General features: G+C 41.5%; 1 long non-coding RNA gene across 1 annotated transcript; it reads left to right on the top strand.

Annotated features, from left to right (window-relative positions):
- Nucleotides 1-4,205: 4,205 nt before the first annotated feature.
- Nucleotides 4,206-15,817, top strand: LOC147368986 (uncharacterized). Its single transcript, XR_015167051.1, has 2 exons — nt 4,206-4,640; nt 12,914-15,817. It is a non-coding gene; the product is annotated as an uncharacterized LOC147368986 (long non-coding RNA).
- The last annotated feature ends 2,577 nt before the right edge of the window (nt 15,818-18,394 follow it).

Below are 18,394 nucleotides of genomic sequence, written 5' to 3'. Positions count from 1 at the left end.
CAGGCAGAGATTTTCCCCACCAGTTATCCCAGATTATTCCTCTTTCCCATCCCCTTAAGCTGAAAGAAAATGTGAGTGTACAGAAATTATGCACGACATGCCTACAACTGTGAGAGAATACTAATTAGTTGGAATACTAGGGACAACCACAATCAGTTCTTTAGTACCTGTCAGAGTAGGTAAAATTGAACCTTTAGTCCCAAACTCACCATATGATAAAACAGAGCAAGTTCACAGAGCCTTTCTGTCAGTTTTTCCTGCTTTCAGGTGACTACCCCACACAAGCATGCACACACACATTTTATAAGAGATTACAATCCATTTTATCTTTAGCATCCTTAACAAGACGTTCACATTTCCATTTGTATTGAATTTTGCCATCCCCTTTTCCTCTTTGCAGCAAGCTGAATGGTACCCACTCCCACCCAAACCCACAAAAAAGATATGTCTTCCCAGAACCTGTGAATGTGACGTTATTTTGTGAAAGGGTTATTGCATGTATAATTAAGGATCTTGAGATGATCCTGCATTATCCAGGTGGGTCCTAAAGCCAGTGCTGTGTCTTTATAAGAGACAGAAGAAGAGAAGACCCACAGAGGAGAAGGCTGTATGAAGACTGATTCAGACATTGGAGTGCTGCGGCCACAAGCCAAGGAAACCTGGAGCCACCAGAAACTAAAAGAGGCAGGGAAAGATTTTCCCCTAGAGCCATTGGAGGGATCATGGGCCTGCTGACACTTTGATTTCAGACCCCTAGAGCCTCCAGATCTGTGACAGAATACATTTCTGTAATTTTAAGCCTCTAGGTGTGTAGTAATTTGTTATAGCAGCTGTAGGAAACTAATACACCATTGTGGTTCATAACCCAACATCTGGCAGATCAGATCAGATCAGTCGCTCAGTCGTGTCCGACTCTTTGCGACCCCATGAATCGCAGCACACCAGGCCTCCCTGTCCATCTGGCAATCAAATTCACTTTTGGGAAATTCTCTCCATCAAGGTAATTTCATTTGCTCTTCTACCCATTGATCCATAAGACTTACCATGTCTCTTTTACAATGCAGAATGACAACCTCCTCTAATGATAAGTGTTCTTGACTCTAACTCCAAGTGTCTGGATAGATACAGAATCCATTCTGCTGATTTTCAGGGTTGGCAGGATCTTTTTCATGCACTTGCTGACCATTTTTTCTTTCAAACTTTTATCATCTGCAGAACATGTCATGGCAAAGAGCCTGTATGTAGTTGACCAATTTTAGGTATATTTAAAGCACTGATGGGGAAATAGTGGAAACAGTGTCAGACTTTATATTTTTGGGCTCCAAAATCACTGCAGATGGTGACTGCAGCCATGAAATTAAAAGACACTTACTCCTTGGAAGGAAAGTTATGACCAACCTAGATAGCATATTCAAAAGCAGAGACATTACTTTGCCAACAAAGGTTCGTCTAGTCAAGGCTATGGTTTTTCCTGTGGTCATGTATGGATGTGAGAGTTGGACTGTGAAGAAGGCTGAGCGCTGAAGAATTGATGCTTTTGAACTGTGGTGTTGGAGAAGACTCTTGAGAGTCCCTTGGACTGCAGGGAGATCCAACCAGTCCATTCTGAAGGAGATCAGCCCTGGGATTTCTTTGGAAGGAATGATGCTAAAGCTGAAACTCCAGTACTTTGGCCACATCATGCGAAGAGTTGACTCATTGGAAAAGACTCTGATGCTGGGAGGGATTGGGGGCAGGAGGAGAAGGGGACGACAGAGGATGAGATGGCTGGATGGCATCACTGACTCGATGGACATGAGTCTGAGTGCACTCCGGGAACTGGTGATGGACAGGGAGGCCTGGCGTGCTGTGATTCATGGGGTCGCAAAGAGTCGGACACGACTGAGCGACTGAACTGAACTGAAAGTACTGTTACAAGTTTTTAAATAATAAAGCACTTAAAAATATATCATTTTTTTTTTTTCATGTGAACAGTAGGAATGATAGCATCTGTAGCCTTTCCCCAAGTTATCTTCCTGAAAGGCAGTCTGGTCATCTAGTTCCATGAGAGGTAGCTTGAGCCATATGTCTGTCTCTGCAGCTTGGCAGTTTCTTTTCTTTCTCTTTGTTTCTTTTAATTTAGAAACACTTAATTCCCAATTATGTTATTGGCAATAGCAGCAGATATTTGCTGGTTCATTCAGAGTCGTCGACATTCAGGTTAGCCACAAGCCCAGGAATTAAGGAGAATTGTATCACTGAAAATTGCTTTCAGATGTGTGTCAGAGACTACCCTGAAGAATGTATACTTTAAAAGCTGGAAATTTGGAATTTTGACCTGAGAGTTGAAGGCAAATGATTTCCTAATCCACTCTGGTTGCTTATGGCTGTGGAAAGTATTTCTTCCAGTTCTGTAGTATTTGTTTATGGTTTTAAAAAGTCTCCAGAATCACTGATTTTTTTTCCCTAGCAAATAATAAAAATAATGAAGTATCAGAAAGCCCTTAGCAGTTAGACATTTGCATTCCAGTTTGGTCTTATAAGAAAATATAGTTTTAACTTAAAATCATGATATCTTAGGCCTGATTGTAGAATTGGTATGTTCTCAAACTGTAGAGTACATCATAAGCAGTTTAGAGATATAAAGCTCCCTGATTTTAGGTAAAATTTAAAAATACATCTGTTGGAAAATAAATTTTGAGAGGAGAACTTTTAGAATGTATTTATTTTTAATTGAAGGATAATTGCTTTTCAATAGTGTGTTGGTTTCTGCCATACATCAACGTAAATCAGCCATAGGTATACATACGTGCCCGCCCTCTGGAACCTCCCTTCCACCTGCCACCCCATCCCACCCCTCTAGGTTGTCACAGAGCTCCCTGGGCCATGCAGCAAATTCCCACTGGTGTTGTTTTACATGTGGTAGTGTATATGTTTCCATGCTACTCTCTCCGTTCATCCCTTTCTCCCCTTCCCCACCACCGCCTCCTCAGGTCCATAAGTCTGTTCTTTATGTCTGTGTCTCCATTGCTGACCTGCGAATAGGAAAGAAGAACGTATTGAATCATTGAAATGGTCTTTCCATTTGCTTCTGTGGATTCGTTCCCTTTGCCAAGTCGAGCTTGTAGTTTTGGTCACTAAAACTATACTTTTCCCCACACCTCAGATGGGGGTGGCTTTCAGCTTGTTGGTCTGTAGCGGGTGTAGAAGTGACTGTGGCCAGCTCTGAGCATGGCCCTTGAGAGGTTTTGTGTGTTTCTGCTCATGCTTTTATATTTCTTTGTTACCATGAGAACATGCCTGGGGTCATCTGCTGGAAGATGCCAGGCTCTAGGAATGGAGCCTCATTGACCCTGCTGATGGCCAGCAAACCCTTAGATTTGTGTGATCCCCACCAAATTCAACAGCACTGCCAAGAGAGTTCCCCAATGATTCTGACTTCATGAGCAATACATATATCAGTGCATGCCACAAAGAACTGGTGAGTCTCAGTTACACGGGAAAACTGTAGCAATAGATAATCAATACAATAACCATCACAGCTCAGTGTAAAGAATCCAAGTGCCTGTGTTCCCCATTGCTTTTTCATACAGTACATCAAAGAGACTTTAAGTTGCTGTGAGTCAATTATATTTACAATTTTCATTATGTTCGCCAACATTTAATTAAGATTTGGAGGCAGACTTCTGGCCACCCGCTATTCTTTGTGAATAAAACTGGCTGTGAATTGGCACTTACTTAATAATTGACAATTATTTTACTCTTTAATTCTTAGTACACACATACTAAGTGCCCTGTCAATACTCACATTTTCCATTTATATCATAGCTCACAAAATTATTCTCAAGCTAACCCCCAAAGTCTCTTTTTCTGTAGTATTAGCTTTCAGTGTTGATTAGAAGAAAAGTCATCACACGTTCTCCCTTGTATACACACATGCTGAATGTGTACGCTGAACATCAGCGGTCTTGTCTGACTGCAGGGTGGGGTATCTGTGAGCACATGTTTTATTTACTTCTTTGACAAACATTTATATAGCAGGTACTCTGTGCCAGGCACTGTCCCAAGTGCTTTACGTTGTTGATTTACTTCATCCTCTTAGCAGCTCTGAGGCTATTACTGACCCTATTTTATACAGCAGGTCACTCAGGCTCGGGGAGGGTAAGGAACTTGTCCAAGGTCACAGGCAGGAAGTGGCAGAGTGGGGATGTGGACTGAAACAGTCTGAGTCTGGGTTTTTAATCACTACACATGATGGAAATTGCTCCTCTTTATTTCACTGTTCGGAGAAGGCAATGGCACCCCACTCCAGTACTCTTGCCTGGAAAATCCCATGGATGGAGGAGCCTGGTGGCCTGCAGTCCATGGGGGCGCTAGGAGTCGGACACGACTGAGCGACTTCACTTTCACTTTTCACTTTCATGCATTGGAGAAGGAAATGGCAACCCACTCCAGTGTTCTTGCCTGGAGAATCCCAGAGATGGGGGAGCCTGGTGGGCTGCCGTTTATGGGGTCGAACAGAGTCGGACACAACTGAAGTGACTTAGCAGCAGCAGCAGCAGCAGCATTTCACTGTTATAACGTGGCGCCCACAGTGCCATCTGAAAAGGAAACTTCTCCAATGGCTTATTCTGCTTTCTTGCCAAACATGATATCAATCAGTAAGTATTGAGCCGGCTTTTGAAGCTTATGGGCAATAGTATGGCTTATGTTTCTATAGAGAATGGACCTCTGTACTTTTGGTCTCTCAAATGCCTTAGCAGCGTCATTTGTAAATTTCTTGCTGAAAAGTATTATTTTGAGCTTGTTCTAGAAAAACTGTTGGTTTATCAGGAAGGTTGTTGTATTTAAAAACAAGGGGAAGGCTCAAGTTGTTTTGTGACCCTAGAGGACAAAGTTTTTTAACAGACAGCATATTAGAGACCAGGGGTAAATGGAGAAAGAATCTTATAAATCTGTTTTTCAGATATCAAATACTAGGATTTACTCATTCCAATCTATGAGTTTGCATATACTCGCTTACATTCATGACATTATCCTGAGATGTATAGTTTTAGTGCTATTTTTATTACTTCTTTTGCATTTCAGTGTGTCACTTTGGAATTCGTGTGTGTGTGTGTGTGTGAGAGTGGGGAATAAAATGATGTCTAAATGAGAGGCAGCAAAGGGTCAAAGTTTAAGAACTCAAGCTAGATTTCCTGGGGTCATGTTTCAGATCAAACAGTTAAAAAGTATGTGACCATGAGTTGGATAGATAATGTCTCTGTAACTCGGTTCTCTCCTCCATAGAATGGGGATAGTAATAAGAATACTGACCATGTGGGATCAATCTGAAGATTGAATGTGTTCACTTGAAACAGTATCTGGTATATAATAAGTGGTTTGTAAACATCTAGCAAATAAAAATGAATGGATAACAAGACTGAAAACTATAAATTTAACTATTATGAATAATAGCATGCAAATATAATGAAGAACTGTTGCCTGTTAATTGAAAGTTAGGTATGACAAACTGACTCCATGTAATCTTAATAGTGCATGCATAACTTTTAAGCATATAATGGTTACTGAGGACAGAATGGGATTTTTGTAAAAACCCTACTCAGCCATATATTGCAAATTTGTGACACGTGTATAAACAAATTTGCCTCCTCGCCATTCCCACCGAAACCGCTGAAACCACCAAGGGACACATTCAGGCCACTATTGCTACATAACTTGTTACCCCAAAATTTAGCGACTTAAAACAACCTTTTTATTTTGCTCACAATTTTGTGGTTAAGGAGTTCAGAAAGGGCTCAGCTGGGCAATTCTTCTTTGGACTCTCTCAAGCAGTTTCAACCAGCAGTTGAATGGGGCTGGATCATCTGAAAAGCTCTACTGGGTTGCAATCCAAGATGGCTCTCTGGTGTGGCTGTCAGATGGGAGCTCAGCTGGGGCGGTCGACAAGAACGCCTGGACAGGGCCTCCCTAGCATGGCAGTCTTAGGGGAGTTTGACGTGTTACATGGTGGCTGGCTTCCCCCAGAGTGGCATCCCAAGAGGACTAGCCGGGGAAGTCACAGAACATCACTTTTGTCATGTTTAATTGGGTGAAGCTGTTAACAAACCTGCCCAGATTCAAGGGAGGAAACATTGACCCCAAACTTCTCTACACAAGGAATCTTGAAACCACTGCAGACCACTGAACAGAATTCCAGTAGCTGTTGAAGACCTTTAGAACCATTCATCTGCAATGCACATAGCTAGATTATTCAATACCAGTTTACTTTTTTCTTAAAGCTCTAACGTGTAAATCTTTGAGCCGTTTGCAGAGATTTGTTCTGGGACTTTCATAACAGTAACAGCCCAAGGACAGGACAAAGAAAACTTGGAAATCAGCTAAAACTATGAAAGAGTGAGGAGAATCCCATGAAATTCCTTGAAAGTCATTCATAGGAATGCTCTTCTCTCTCAGAGCTTGGAGATCTCACTATTCTGCAACCAAGGGGCTTTTAAATAGCTCTCTTTATGGGCCAAGTCACATTGACTCAGCAGTGTCTAAGAGTCACTTTTCTTAAGGCTTGGGAAGTAAATCACTATTCCCTGGCCTTGCTGCTTCTCCAAGCAAATTTTGTACATGACTCTGGAAAAAAATCCCTTCTTCACACTCCACTCCATTTGTTCCCATTCACACATTGTCCAACCCTCCATGGGGGCATTTCCCAGGTGAAGAGATCCCCTGGCTCTGAGTCTTAAAGCACCCCTTGACCAGGCCATCCTCTTTAGGAGCAGGAAGGGACCTGATTCCCTGAGTCCCAGACATGAGGACCACGTAAAACAGACTTGAAAGTAACTGCTCTACGAGAAATTACTCTTAGATGAATCCAAATGGAAATAGGCCAAATCCACAGCTGGATGAATTCTGTTTTCAGGTTTAGAAATAGTTTGCTTTCTAAAAGTTGATATTGTCTGTGGGACAAATATATTTAGTATCTCCCATTGCTACTCACTGGGGGCAACCTTGATAACATTTACTTTAGGCCAAATAACAAAAGGCCACTAGTCCTCAGATGAGGCAAATATACTGCATTCACTGTGGAGGTTCCTTAAGTCTCACAAAGTGAGGTTTGAGGAATCACTAATAAGTTTGGCTCATTTTTTTTTTTTTTTTAAAGACCGTTTCCCACAGTTAAGAGCTTTCTGCTAGCACCCTGGTCTTCCTGCCCTTTTCTAGCTCATTTTCCATTCAAGTTGTAGTTCCTGGACTGAGTTATTTTCACATGCTCCCTGAGCCCTAGCCTGATGGGTTACTCTTCTGTGAAAGTGAAAGTTGCTCAGTCATGTCTAACTCTGCGACCCCATACAGTCCATGGAATTCTCCAGGCCAGCATACTGGAGTGGGTATCCTTTCCATTCTCCAGGGGATCTTCCCAAACCATGTCTCCCACATTGCAGGTGGATTCTTTACCAACTGAGCCACCAGGGAAGCCCAAGAATACTGGAGTGGGTAGCCTATCACTTCTCCAGTTGATCTTCCCAACCCAGGAATCAAACCGGGGTCTCCTGCATTACAGGCAGATTCTTTACCAGCTGAGCTACCAAGGCTGTGCCTATGTGAGCCAGGCAACTAAGAGGCAAGACCTGGGTCCTGGCCTCCTGCCATCCCCCTGCTTAAGGAGTTTGGGTCCACCCCAGCTCATTTTTCAGGTACCCAGCCTTCTACAGCTTTCCTCACAGCATGTCCTTCCAGCCCTTTTCTTTGGGTCAAGTTTTGAAAGTGCCCAAACTCCACAGGCCACAGCTTTGGATATGAATTTTGAGTCTTACTGGTTTTATGACCTTCTGGCCAATCACAGAGCCTCTTTCATTAAAAACAAAGGAGATAAGAAGAGGCTAAGGCTTTCTTGCACATCAGCAAGCTCTTCAAAGCAACATTTCAAGAAGTGCTAATGACTCAGACCAGATGGAGTCCATTTCCCTGAAAAAGACAAGAATGTCTAAAGAAGCAGGAAATGAAGAATGGGAAGATTGGTGTTTTTAGATTTTTCTAAATTCCACCCTCTTTTCAGATACCATCGGGTTTCATCCTGCCTTCTCTCCTCACCTGTTTGCTCAAATTGACACCACCCTTCATCCTTTCAAAGAAAACTTGAGCCATATGGAAAACACTCTCAGACTTCAAACCTGGGATGGGATGCTCAGACTCCTTTTATTACCAAACTGCTTTTAGTTCAAAGTAAATCTTTTATTTTATTTTTAAATTGTAAAAAATACATAACATAGTATTTACCATTTTAACCATTTTTACATGTCCAGTTCAGAGACATTAAGTACATTTACATTGTTATACATCCATCGTTACCATCCATCTCCAGAACTTTTTCCATCTTCCCAAACTGACACCCTGTACCCATTGAACCTCCCCAAATTCCTCCTGTGGGACTCTGGAGAAGATTGTTCTTTCTATCTCTATGAATTTGACTACTCTAGGTATGAATGGGATCGTACAGTATTTGTCATTTTGTGACTGGCTTGTTTCACTTGGTTTAGAGTCAAGTTTCATTCATGTTGTATTGCGACAGAATTTCCTTCCTTTTTAAGACTAATAATGTTCATTGTATGTACATACTATATTTTCTGTATACAGTCCTTCATCAAGGGACATTTTGGTTGCTTCCACCTTTTGGCTATTGTGGATAATGCTGATATGAACACGTGTGTATAAATATATCTTCAAGATTATGTTTTTTATTCTTTTGGGTATATCCCTGGAGTTGAAATTGCTGAATCATATGACAGTTCTCGTTTTAAGGTTTTGAGAAACTGTCATCCTGTTTTCCATAGTGGCTGTACTATTTTCCACTCCTACCAACAATGCACAAGCATCCCAATTTTCCACATCCTCATCAGCAGTTGTTGTCTTCTGTTTTTTGTTTGTTTGTTCATTTAACAGTAGTTATCTTAGTGGTATGAAGGAGTACCTCATGGTTCTTATTTGCACTTATTTCCCTAATGATTAGTGATGCTGAGTATCTTTTCATGTGCTTCTTGGCCATTTGTTGTGTCTTCTCTGAAGAAATGTCTATTCAAGTCCTTTGCTCATTTTATCTTGTTAACTATTTGGCTGCAATGGATCTTAACTGAGGCGTGAGGGCTCTTTGTTGTGGTGTGGGCGTCTCTCTAGTTGTGGTATATGGGATCCTAGTTCCACAACCAGGGATCAAACCCACGTCCCCTGCACTGGAAGGCAGATTCTTAATCCCCGGACCACCAGAAGTCCCCCTTTGCCCATTTTAAAGTCAGGTTAGTTTTTTGTTGTGTTACTAGGTTGTAGGGGTTTAATATATTGTGGATATAAACCCCTTATCCAGGGGTTATATGATTTACAGATATTTTTTTCCATTCCTTGAGTCACTTTTCACTCTGTTGATTGTGTCCTTTGATGTACAAAGTGTTTAAATTTTCATGAAGTCCAATTTATCTATTTTTTCCTTGTTGGCTGTGACTTTGGTGTCATAACCAAGAAATCATTGTTAAATCTAACGTCCTAAAGCTTTTCCCTATATTTTTTCCTAAAAGTTTTAAGGTTTTCGTTCTTGCCTTTTGGTCTTTGATCCATTTTAAGTAAATTTTGATATAGGCTATATGGTGAGGGTCCAGTTTTACTCTTTCACACGTGGCTATTCAGTTTTCTCAATACGATCTGTTGAAAGACTGTCCTTTCCCCACGAATGGTCTTGGCACCCTTGCTAAAAGACCATCTATAAGAGGATTTATTTCTGAATTCTCAAAGTAATTCTTGACTCATTGGATTGTGTTCATGAGCACAGCATTGCCTCCAGGCCCTTCAGAACAGAATCTAGGCCCCCAGGATATCCTAGAAAGTTAATTCACCTGATAATTAGTTCTTTCATTCATGAGCCATTTTGGGCAGGGGGGAGGAAGAAGATTTATATTTTATATTTTATAAAATTTAAGATTTATATTTTATATTTATATTTTATGTGTGTAAAAGATTTATACTGCATTTTCCAAGTGAGTGAGTTTAACACAGGCCCTGAAAATGCTAGTAGACTGTGGTCATAGGGAGTGTAATGAACAAGCCATTGTGTGATGAGTGTTAGGAAATGGGAAACATAGACTGCCTTCATACTGTGTAGCAACTTGGAGTTCAGGAAAGCTTCTTTGACCAAGTGAAGTTTCAGTCTTAAAAATGAAGGACAATAGGAGTTACTTTGATGAAGCATTGGAAAAACATGTTTTAGGTAAGGGAACAGTATGTTATTGAGTGTCTTCTGATCTTCTGAATACGCTTTGAGAAAACCAAGAACCACAGAGAATTAAAATGATGTTTCCTTACATGTCTCCTTCCCTAGACTTGATGTTCTTTGAGGCAGGACTGTGTAATGTTCACTGCTGTGTCTTTAAAATCTAGTGTTGAAGCAGCTGCCCAGAGTGGGAGTTCAGTACATGCTTATTTTATCAGAGCAGTGAATGCTGAGCATGGATCTATGACTTCTGACAGTTTCTAAGCCAGACATCACCATCAAATGAAACATTTTCCTGTGTGGAGCCTCTGATTTTGTCCTTATAGCTACCTTGTGACATAAGCATTGTTATCCAGTTTAGAGAAGAAAACCGAGGCTCATATAAAGCAGTTTGTCCAAGATCACATAGCTAGTGAGTAGAGGAGTCAAGATTTGAATCCAGGTCTGACTGGTAATTACTTTGTGCTGCTTTATTTTGTATGTGCCCAGGTAATTCAGAATTTATAGGGAAACCAGCTTCCTTTGAGGGTCCAGAAACTGTATGAGGAACTTGACATGTGTTCTGATAATAGCTAACTTTTATTGAGCACTTACTACATATCGGGCTCTTCTGAACACTTTGTCTGACTTTTCTGATTGAGTTCTCACAACAGCCCTATAAGGTAGAGACTAAAATTATCGCCATTTTACAGATGAGAAAGATTGAGGCACAAGGAGCCAGAATCAGACCTGAGCAGACTGACTGGTCAATTGAGCATCACCTCTGATGTCTCAGTGTTACTGGGGAGCAGTTCCTATTTTCTTTATTATCAAGAGGAAGAAACTCAGAGGGGTTGATACTTACTATCTTTGCTCTTGGTTTTAAATCGTTTGTATTATTTAGATTAATTTCTTCTTTCTCCCTTGTCAGCCCCTCTTCTGCCTCCAGATAATCAGAAAACCCACTTATGAGGGGGTTGAATCGCTAAGAAATTCTTTCTCTCGGGGAAAGGCTGAGTCATTTAAACCACCAATCCTTCTCCAAGGTCTTAGTTGTTTGATGTTCTTTCTGCCTTTGGAGGGTTGATTAAGAGCCTAGCAAAAAGAGAAGCTTCAGAGCGTCTAAGTTCTGAAAGGGTCCCGTGACCCCGGGCACCCCAGCGGCTGGGTCAGACTTGGTGACCATGATTTATAGACCAATAAACAAAGCCTTTCCAAACCACGCGTTTCGCCTCCTTTAAGGGAGCAAGCAGTGAACGCTTTGAGTATAAAGCCTACTTTTCGTAAAATATTTTTGTTTGTTATTGAGGAAAGCCTTAGTATTGAGCGGGTGGGGGGCAGATTAGTGAGAGTGAGGGATAACGTGAAGAAATTAGACAAAAAGACTGAAAATCCTCTCAGGCACAAACATTGTACATCCTGACTTAGGTGGTTGAAACCCAAATGCTTTTCATGTTCATTTTGTACCCCTACAAACCACATTTGCAGACAGTGACTGCTGGCTCGTGTGTTCCCCAAAGGAGAAAATTACACATGTGGGAAACGAGTTTCTCCGGCCCTTTGCTTTCCTCCCTGCTCCGCCACACCCCCCAACCCCCGACCCCCGCCACAATTCAATGCTATCTCCACCCTCCCCTCCCCTTGCACCAAAAAAAAAAAAAAAAAAAAAAACCCACCAAACTTTTTGAGCTACATGATGCAATGTAATTTTTTTTTTTTTTCTGGACAGTGAAGCAGCGGTTGTTTCTCTCTCAACTAATTTTTGTTCCAAGACCTCACAAGGCGTGAGGAGAATAACTTCCTGAGTAAAGAAAGCATTGAGTGCCTGAATCTAAAGATACACAAATCCAAGAACTTAATGGGAGGAGGGAGGAGACTAGAGGGAATGAAAACAGAAGTAAGTCATTGCTGCTGCAGAGAAATTAGAAACCAAGACCTTTGTTTTGTTTTCTTTCTTCCTTTCTTTCTCTTTCTTTCTTTCACTGTCCCCTCTGTCTATAAATAACCATATGGACTTAAGTTCAGCTTTCTCCAGCTGGAAAAAAAAAATCTAAAACATGCTTTCCTTTTCTTTTAAAGATCTAGGTCACTGATTGTGGAAGTTGGGATATGGAAGATTCTTAGGAAATGTTGCTCCAATAAATTCTAGTCTAACTTATTGGGTTGTTAAATTATAAATTCTATTAAGGCATATTTTCCTCTGCTTTTCAACTTCAGCAAGTTTTCCCAGTGTACAATGCTCAGATTACACACTAGTGAGCACTAAAGTGGAGACAGCGGGAGGAGGGTAGATAAGAGTTAGGAGTCACATCCAGAAAATTCCTAGAGTCATGAACCTTAGGGGCGCACAATTAGCAGGCTTCCCGGGAAGGTTATACATCATGTCCAGGACTTTACATTAAAATGACTTTTTACTTGAGTCATTTGTTAGTCCATTACCAGTTCTCATATCAGATTGCATTTCATCTTGTATTAAATCAAGGTAATCTGGCATGTAAAAATAGTCTCCTTCATTTCACTTTCAGCTCTGGGCAAGACTGGAGATCCACAGCATTTTGCCTCACTCTCCTCCATGAGGCATGCAGAAGCACAGCATTTTGCCGAAAAGTACTCATTGTTGATTGAATCGCAGATTCTCCCACGAGACACGCAATGCTCAAATGAAGGCCGAACTGTGTGTACTAAAATGCTGCTTTTTCTCTTCAGGGTTCCTCTCGTTCTCCTTCTGCTACAGTCCTAAAAGGACCTGAAATTGAGTGACTCCTATTGCCAATCCTGCGATCATTACTGACCTCCCGAAACAGAGGAGAGATCCAGAACTAATTACAAAGGAGCAGAGGCAACCTACATAAGAAAGCCCGGTCCTTTCACTTGAGGCCAACTAGATCTTCCTTATACGATGACTAGCTCCATTTCCAAGCAGCCTGTCCTTTTATGGGGACGCAGGGGAGGGCTGGTTAATTACCAAGACTTCACTGGTAGGAAAACTGAGCCTCCGCATAATTCCCTCTATTTACTGCACGACGGTACTGTTAGGTTTTGTGCCACCCGGGACAGGAACGGCTCCAGTGTTGGAGTGAAATCCTGCCCTTCACAGGCCAGGACCACATCAATTACGTTCTAACGCGCTTCCCCGGTACCCCTGTGTTTCCAAACGCTTAATGCACCTATGAGTAAATGATTTCTTTCCACTACTTCTTAAAGTGCCAGAAGGCAAGAGAAATTTAAACAGACCTAAGATCAACACTGTGAGTTTACTTGGCTTCCCCATCTAGCAACACTGCCATAAATTTCTTCAGCTTCTTAGTTGGGAATTTAAAGGGCCTATAGTCTTGGCAAAGTTTATATAACAATGTTTCTTCTATATGGATTATAAACTTGCAAAATCCCAAGCAGTGGTGGGGTATCATATTTGGTCAGTGGGTCAACCTGAGAAGTCAACAGAAAAACTCAATACCATGTCCAGTCAAACCCTCTTTTCTGGGTTTGGCCTGGTGAGTGGAAACAGCTTGGTTGGCTCCCTCTCTGACAGGGTCAGGAGCTGGGTCTTGTGGGCTTTTCTTTTTTTTTTTTTTTTTTTTTTTCATTTGAGGCTTTACTATTCTAAAGGTCTGTCTTCTGGGGCCCTTGCAAAGCCAGGGTCCCTAAGCAACACTCTAGCTGGCAGAGCCCTCGAAGAATGTTCCAGAGGGACATTATAAACTCCAGCTTGGTGAAGTTCTCTTAGACAGCCACTCCTTAGAGTGCAGAAATGCACAGAGAGCAGGAATCAGTGCTGGTTTGTGCTGAGGGTGGCCCTGGGAGGCCTGGGGTTCATCAACCAGTCAAGTGTGCTTGATTCTATCAAAGGAGGCTTTGTGATAAGGAGACGCCCCTCCTGCTCTGCCCGACTATGTTTTCCCTCTTCAGAATGACCTGCTGTGGAGTTATATGTGCCTCTTTTCCCAGGTACATGGTGGTTGGCAAGGAACATTCTCCCACAGGGCTATGGGGGGATCTCATGAGCAACTTGGCTCCAAGGGGACTGCCAGCGTCCCTCACTAAAACCAAAGAGTTTCCTTGATGAGAATTGGTCTCCTCCAAATGAAACTCTTCCCTCAAAACAAGTATCAAGTTTTTTTGCCTCTTCTGGGGTCACTCAGTAGAACCAGAAATCTCAACATTGAACATGACTCCTCATATGCAAAAAGCAGTGTGTTCGGAGCTGAAGACCAAATGTGGTGTAAAAACTGGCCAGCAATTGATTAACTCCAGTAAGCACGTGTCAGAGAGATGTATGCATGCATAGGAAACCTTTATCTTTCCCTGCTGCCCGGGAAAGTGCAAAACTGTGGGACTTTCCTCCGACTTTGGAAGGACATTTGGGTTTCACTCTTAGTTAGAAAAACTGTGAAGATTGTTCTTGTATCTCTAATTCACCATCCAAAATGAGCTGAAAAAGAAGTTTGCAACCTGCAAGATTTGACCAGAAAGAAGAGGAGGGAAGGCTAAGAAATTCTTGGGTTGGAGGGCAGAACGAGGCTAACTTTATATTTTACCAAGACTTATTAGAAGGAAACTAAATATAAAGATATGGAAATGATGCTGAAAACCATTTGGAAGTCACTGATGTACAGTATTTAGCCAGAATGAGGCATATCAGGGGAGAAATGGCAGACATCGAGATAATGCCTGGTCACACAAGTGTTTCTGGTTTGTTCTCTTGTAATTCAAGGCCCAGGCAGTATTCTATTAAACAAAGGCTTCTATTGAAAATTGATTCAAGGATATATTCTTTATGTCTATGCACCATCAACCTACAAAACTCATCACCCGGAGGTATCCATTTGGTCCAAGTGGAGTAGAAAAACTTACTAGTTGGTAGTGCAGTTTAGATCAGTAATTTTTAAACTTTCTTTTTAAAACAATGGACTTAAAAAATGAAACCTTAAAATCCCAATATGTAGAACAGATAAAAGTGAAAATGTTTTATTTGGAGGAGGACCCACCAGTCTTCTTTTTGTCCCTTGAAACACCTGTGGCTTTCCTAGAAGAGTGTGAAAATGTGCATTTTAGGTAACTGTTTTGAAAACATAATCAGTAGGTAAACACTGAACCTTAACAAACGTATTCCCCAGGGGCCATGGCTGGTGAAGCTTATAGCCCCAGCATTTCTGAATATGAAGTTTCTCAGCTTAGTTTTGCCATGAATGATGAGTGTAGGGGATCAAATTAATGCTGCTTGCTGGCATCATTTTCCACTTGCCTCCTCTGAGTATGAAAACCACAGTGTATCCATCCTCTTGAGTCTCTGCTGAGCTGAGAATACTTGTTACAGTCACTCTCTAATTCCAGAATTTGCTGGTATTTAGAAGTAACCAGTCTGAAAGGCATCAGAAAAACAGATTTCATCACAATTTTGCCTATTGAAAAGGGCAATAGTAATTTTCTATCATTGCACTTGCAGAAATATTCTCACCAAAAATTCGTGTAGCTCTCCAGAGACTGTTAGCAAAAGAGGACATTGAAGATTATTTTCTGATTTCCTGCCTGCACTACCCCTTCCCAAGGATTGCATGTCTGTCTTCCTAATTTGGAATGTGATTAAAATGGATTGATTTTCAAATCGGATACCTCTGCCCTATGTCAAGCCTTGGTTGTGTGTGTGATGCCTTACTCACCCTACCTTCTGTTCCACTTGTGAAGCCAGTACTCCTGTAAGCCAAGTTCCTGAGGATTTTGAAAATACAGTGTTAGCCCTGGAATTGGGTTAACTGGGAGTGAAATAAACCGATTAGCAGAGGAGGTACAAATCTTATCTAAAGGTCTGTAAGTTTAGCATGGATATTCACTTCCAAATAAATTTGGAATTAATTTTACTTCTCTAAAAGTAGGTAAATATGGTTGACTCTGCCTTAGAGAGTTGCACAATGCTTTCATGTTTAAAGTTTCGTCAATTGAGCGAGAATTGACTATTAAGCTATGAATGAAGTTCCATTTTATATGGAAATCATAATCAGTATTATTTAAGGCAAGAAATGTGTATAGTCCAGTTATCCTTGAAAACTCCTTAAAATGCATGTAAAGTACAGTAATATGTATGTATAAAAGTTTCATTGTATAGTAAAGCAATATATAATAAATATTCCATGTGCAAGAAATAATTTTATAATATTTTGAATTGCACAGAAAGACAGGTCCGCCTGAATATGTGTGGCCACGCTGTAGTAAGTTAACTGAGTGTGTGTATGGCCTCTTGCAGGCATCCGTGTGTGTGGGCCACACAGGCATTGGGGCACACGCTGAATAATTCCTCTGTATTCACCGACCACCACTCCCAGACTTTGTTTATCCATCACCCGGTTCTGTTTTTTATGGTCCCATTTCTTTTCAGTATCTCATAGCTTCTTGGCATCTGATTTACTTTCTTTGAGATGAAGCATGAGAGGATTGACATTTCTTATTTAGATTAGTTGTTAACTTTATAATACAGTCTTCTGATATGAAGAACTAGTGTGATACAGAGTCAGAAATCTGCCTTATAAAAAAAGAGGAACACATGTTTGGACCAAATCAATTTCCAGGGCTTTCTCTGTGGTGTGTTGGGTGTTGGTCAGGAAGGGAGATGTCATGCTTTCCACACTTACTGGATTTAGATGTCATGAAAATCGTAGTGTTGAAAAATAGTCAGACTACCAACCATTCTCCTAATATGCCAGTTAAGAATTATTTAAAATCTCAAGTGAGCTTTTGCCTCTTGGATCCTCAGGGCAGACCATCTGAATGACCTACATATACACTGCCTCTTGGAGCTAATCTCCCCATGTTTCTGTTGCTTGGAAAGAAATAGTTGAAATATCTTTCATTTAAATTATTTTGTACCCTAAGAGGTACATTCACCCACTTTCTTATTTGACCTTCACCTTGACTCTGTGCAATTCGTCATGAGATAGAGCAGTGTCATTCATCCCCATTTTACAGATGAGAAAACAGAATCTGGGAAAGATGACTCACCCGATGCTAGTGAGGGCAGGGCTGAGACTGGAACCCCAGCCTTAGGGTGACTTTCCACTCACCAGGGAAACCTTATACATATGATTTTACTAAGGCAAAGTTTACTTGGCCTATCTTCCCTTCGGTATGTTGTTGCTGTTTATGTGGGCAATAGGGAGAATATTTGTTTCACACTACACTTGGCTCCATTCCTTACACTTAATTTCTGTCTTCATCTGACAGCCAAAATGCAGTCTAGTCAATTCTAATGTTTGATCCGTGATTTTAAGGGCAGATTCAGTCACTTAAAGGTTTCCTTTTTCTTTCCTTCTCCTGCGCGGGATTAGGGATTCAGAAGGCCTTACTCTCAACACATGATCTCAGTTGACTTGAGAGAGTCTTCCTTGGCAGTAGGGTGTCTGGGGTGAGTTTAGGGGGGTGCATAAGATTGTGGAGGTGAAAGGTGCTTGGGCCTCTCCGTGTCTATACCTTCTGGCTTCTGCTAAGAGGGGCTGTGTATTTTGATTCTTAGCTGGTCTTTTTAGTTGGCATCTGCTACCTTGAATGATGCCTCATTAGAGCCCTGGCTGGGAGCCCCAGGGGGCATCTCCTTTTACAGTGGCTGCTTGCTGGCCTCAGGACCTCCTGAGCACGGCCTCTCTCTTCCCTCTCTTCCCACTGCTGTACACCGTTAGCTTGCTTTCCAGATGCATGGTGACAAAGGAATTGTAAGGGGCTTGGCCACCTGTCAGTTTCCGTGGAAAATAGGCCCATTTCACTATCCGTCATTACCCACCCCCAACCTGGGCCAAGTATCCACCCCCATCTTATGGCCACTCAGAAATCTCAGCTCTGTTTTGCTCACCAGTCCTCAGGATCACTATTTTGGGTTAGGATGAGGAGTAGAACCCCAGAGAAATGAGGTAGGTCTGATTCTCATCACTTCCTCTGTCAGACTCAAGGATAAGCAGCTTTGGAATTTAAAAACTCATGATCTGCCCCCTTGTTCACCCATTCCCTCTGAAATTGCCCTCCAGTGGAGACCATATGGCTAATAGCCCTAATGGGAGACACTCACAGGGTCACAGGGCTAAAATAAATGCAAAGGAAAAAACCTCGCATAGTTAATATATCAAGTTATTACCCCACTGCACTAAAAATATGTAGGGATTTGATACATGGCTATTAAATAGAAAACATATATGATCACATAAC

Source organism: Bos grunniens, chromosome 7 (genome assembly GCF_055505025.1).
Source record: "Bos grunniens cultivar Pamir isolate PY7600 chromosome 7, Bosgru_T2T1.0, whole genome shotgun sequence".
Lineage (NCBI taxonomy): Eukaryota > Metazoa > Chordata > Mammalia > Artiodactyla > Bovidae > Bos > Bos grunniens.
The sequence above is the reverse complement of the archived record's forward strand: the minus strand, read 5'-3'. Positions and strand labels throughout refer to the sequence as shown.